General features: G+C 56.7%; 1 protein-coding gene across 1 annotated transcript in view; it reads left to right on the plus strand.

Moving 5' to 3' along the window:
* The window catches only part of LOC115126452 (phosphatidylinositol transfer protein alpha isoform-like), a 107581-nt gene that overhangs the window by 75156 nt on the left and 27425 nt on the right, over nucleotides 1-5000 (plus strand). The gene's annotated exons all lie outside the window — the stretch shown is intronic.

A 5000-nucleotide genomic window follows, 5' to 3' on the forward strand; every position in this document is an offset into this window, starting at 1 on the left:
TCACACACACCACAGTCAGGTGGATACCAAGGTAAACAGTCACACACACACACACCACAGTCAGGTGGATACCAAGGTAAACAGTCACACACACACACACACCACAGTCAGGTGGATAGCAAGGTAAACAGTCACACACACACACACACCACAGCCAGGTGGATACCAAGGTAAACAGTCACACACACACACCACAGCCAGGTGGATACCAAGGTAAACAGTCACACACACCACAGCCAGGTGGATACCAAGGTAAACAGTCACACACACAGTCAGCTGGATACCAAGGTAACAGTCACACACACAGTCAGGTGGATAGCAAGGTAAACAGTCACACACACACACACACACACCACAGTCAGGTGGATACCAAGGTAAACAGTCACACACACACACACACACACCACAGTCAGGTGGATAGCAAGGTAAACAGTCACACACACACACACACACACACACCACAGTCAGGTGGATAGCAAGATAAACAGTCACACACACACACACACCACAGTCAGGTGGATAGCAAGGTAACAGTCACACACACACACACACACACACACACACACACACACACACACACACACACACACACACCACAGTCAGGTGGATAGCAAGGTAAACAGTCACACACACACACACACACACACCACAGTCAGGTGGATAGCAAGGTAAACAGTCACACACACACACACACACACACCACAGTCAGGTGGATAGCAAGGTAAACAGTCACACACACACACACACACACACACCACAGCCAGGTGGATAGCAAGGTAAACAGTCACACACACACACACACACACACACCACAGCCAGGTGGATAGCAAGGTAAACAGTCACACACACCACAGTCAGGTGGATACCAAGGTAAACAGTCAGACACACCACAGCCAGGTGGATACCAAGGTAACAGTCACACACACACACACACACACACACACACACACACACACACACACACACCACAGTCAGGTGGATAGCAAGGTAAACAGTCAAACACACACACACACACACACACACACACACACACACACACACACACACACACACCACAGTCAGGTGGATAGCAAGGTAAACAGTCACACACACACACACACACACCACAGTCAGGTGGATAGCAAGGTAACAGTCACACACACACACACACACACACACACACACACACACACACACACACACACACACACACACACACACACAGTCACACACACAGTCACACACACACACACACACACACACACACACACACACACACACACACACACACACACACAGTCACACACACACACACACACACACACACACACACACACACACACCACAGCCAGGTGGATACCAAGGTAAACAGTCACACACACAGTCACACACACAGTCACACACACACACACACACACACACCACAGTCAGGTGGATAGCAAGGTAAACAGTCACACACACACACACACACACACACACACACACACACACACACACACACACACACACACACACCACAGTCAGGTGGATAGCAAGGTAAACAGTCACACACACACACACACAGTCAGGTGGATAGCAAGGTAACAGTCACACACACACACACACACACACACACAGTCACACACACACACACCACAGCCAGGTGGATACCAAGGTAAACAGTCAGACACACAGGCAGGTGGATAGCAAGGTAAACAGTCACACACACAGTCACACACACAGTCAGCTGGATACCAAGGTAACAGTCACACACACAGGCAGGTGGATAGCAAGGTAAACAGTCACACACACACACACACACACACACACACACACACACACACACACACCACAGTCAGGTGGATAGCAAGGTAAACAGTCACACACACACACACACCACAGTCAGGTGGATAGCAAGGTAAACAGTCACACACACACACACACAGTCACACACACACAGTCACACACACACACCACAGCCAGGTGGATAGCAAGGTAAACAGTCACACACACACACACACACACACACACACAGTCACACACACACACACACACACACCACAGTCAGGTGGATAGCAAGGTAACAGTCACACACACACACCACAGTCAGGTGGATACCAAGGTAACAGTCACACACACACACACACACACAGTCACACACACAGTCACACACACACACACACACACCACAGTCAGGTGGATAGCAAGGTAAACAGTCACACACACACACACAGTCAGGTGGATAGCAAGGTAACAGTCACACACACAGTCACACACACACACACACACACACACACACACACCACAGTCAGGTGGATAGCAAGGTAAACAGTTCACACACACACACACACACACACAGTCACACACACAGTCACACACACACACACACACACCACAGTCAGTTGGATAGCAAGGTAAACAGTCACACACACAGTCACACACACAGTCACACACACACACACACACACACACCACAGTCAGGTGGATAGCAAGGTAAACAGTTCACACACACACACACACACACACAGTCACACACACAGTCACACACACACACACACACACCACAGGCAGGTGGATAGCAAGGTAAACAGTCACACACACACACACACACACAGACACACACCACAGTCAGGTGGATACCAAGGTAAACAGTCACACACACACACACACCACAGTCAGGTGGATACCAAGGTAAACAGTCAGACACCACAGCCAGGTGGATACCAAGGTAAACAGTCACATACACACACACACACACCACAGCCAGGTGGATAGCAAGGTAAACAGTCACACACACACACCACAGCCAGGTGGATACCAAGGTAAACAGTCAGACACCACAGCCAGGTGGATAGCAAGGTAAACAGTCACACACACCACAGTCAGGTGGATACCAAGGTAAACAGTCAGACACACCACAGCCAGGTGGATACCAAGGTAAACAGTCACACACACCACAGTCAGGTGGATAGCAAGGTAAACAGTCAGACACCACAGTCAGGTGGATAGCAAGGTAAACAGTCAGACACCACAGTCAGGTGGATACCAAGGTAAACAGTCAGACACCACAGTCAGGTGGATACCAAGGTAAACACTAATGATTTGTATAGAAGACTCCCCCTTGATGATTCAGTACATGGATTTGTCTCGGCACTCCCTTGTTCCTGGTTCACTACCCCAGGGTTTCCCTCCCCTGGGTCCTGGGCCTTTCTCCCCTGGGTCATGGCCCTTCTCCTCTGGGTCCTGGGCCCTTCTCCTCAGGGTCCTGGGCCCTTCTCCTCAGGGTCCTGGGCCCTTCTCCTCAGGGTCCTGGGCCCTTCTCCCCTGGGTCCTGGGCCCTTCTCCTCAGGGTCCTGGGCTTTTCTCCCCTGGGTCCTGGGCCCTTCTCCCCTTGGTCCTGGGCCCTTCTCCTCAGGGTCCTGGGCCTTTCTCCCCTGGGTCATGGCCCTTCTCCTCAGGGCCCTGGGCCCTTCTCCCCTGGGTCCTGGGCCCTTCTCCTCAGGGTCCTGGGCCCTTCTCCCCTGGGTCCTGGGCCCTTCTCCCCTGGGTCCTGGGCCCTTCTCCCCAGGGTCATGAGCCCTTCTCCTCAGGGTCCTGGGCCCTTCTCCTCAGGGTCCTGGGCCCTTCTCCCCTGGGTCCTGGGCCCTTCTCCCCTGGGTCCTGGGCCCTTCTCCCCTTGGTCCTGGGCCCTTCTCCCCTGGGTCCTGGGCCCTTCTCCCCTTGTTCCTGGGCCCTTCTCCTCAGGGTCCTGGGCCCTTCTCCCCTGGGTCCTGGGCCCTTCTCCCCTGGGTCCTGGGCCCTTCTCCCCTGGGTCCTGGGCCCTTCTCCTCAGGGTCCTGGGCCCTTCTCCTCAGGGTCCTGGGCCCTTCTCCCCTGGGTCCTGGGCCCTTCTCCCCTGGGTCCTGGGCCCTTCTCCCCTGGGTCCTGGGCCCTTCTCCTCAGGGTCTTGGGCCCTTCTCCCCTGGGTCCTGGGCCCTTCTCCTCAGGGTCCTGGGCCCTTCTCCCCTGGGCCCTTCTCCTCAGGGTCATGGGCCCTTCTCCTCAGGGTCCTGGGCCCTTCTCCTCTGGGTCCTGGGCCCTTCTCCTCAGGGTCCTGGGCCCTTCTCCCCTGGGTCCTGGGCCCTTCTCCCCTGGGTCCTGGGCCTTTCTCCTCAGGGTCCTGGGCCCTTCTCCTCTGCGTCCTGGGCCCTTCTCCCCTGGGTCCTGGGCCCTTCTCCTCAGGGTCCTGGGCCCTTCTCCCCCTGGGTCCTCCTCAGGGTCCTGGGCCCTTCTCCCTGGGTCTTCTCCTGGGTCTTCTCCCTGGGGTCCTGGGCCCTTCTCCCCTGGGTCCTGGGCCCTTCTCCTCAGGGTCCTGGGCCCTTCTCCCCTGGGCCCTTCTCCCCTGGGTCCTGGGCCCTTCTCCTCAGGGTCATGGGCCCTTCTCCTCAGGGTCCTGGGCCCTTCTCCTCTGGGTCCTGGGCCCTTCTCCTCAGGGTCCTGGGCCCTTCTCCCCTGGGTCCTGGGCCCTTCTCCCCTGGGTCTTCTCCCCTGGGTCCTGGGCCCTTCTCCCCTGGGTCCTGGGCCCTTCTCCTCAGGGTCCTGGGCCCTTCTCCCCTGGGCCCTTCTCCCCTGGGTCCTGGGCCCTTCTCCTCAGGGTCATGGGCCCTTCTCCTCAGGGTCCTGGGCCCTTCTCCTCTGGGTCCTGGGCCCTTCTCCTCAGGGTCCTGGGCCCTTCTCTCCTGGGTCCTGGGCCCTTCTCCTCAGGGTCCTGGGCCCTTCTCCTCAGGGTCCTGGGCCCTTCTCCCCTGGGTCGTGGGCCCTTCTCCTCTGGGTCCTGGGCCCTTCTCCTCTGGGTCCTGGGCCCTTCTCCTCTGGGTCCTGGGCCCTTCTCCTCTGGGTCCTGGGCCCTTCTCCTCTGGGTCCTGGGCCCTTCTCCTCAGGGTCATGCCCCCTTCTCCTCTGGGTCCTGGGCTCTTCTCCTCTGGGTCCTGGGCCCTTCTCCTCAGGGTCATGGGCCCTTCTCCTCTGGGTCATGGGCCCTTCTCCTCAGGGTCCTGGGCCCT

Source organism: Oncorhynchus nerka, linkage group LG19 (assembly GCF_034236695.1).
Source record: "Oncorhynchus nerka isolate Pitt River linkage group LG19, Oner_Uvic_2.0, whole genome shotgun sequence".
NCBI lineage: Eukaryota > Metazoa > Chordata > Actinopteri > Salmoniformes > Salmonidae > Oncorhynchus > Oncorhynchus nerka.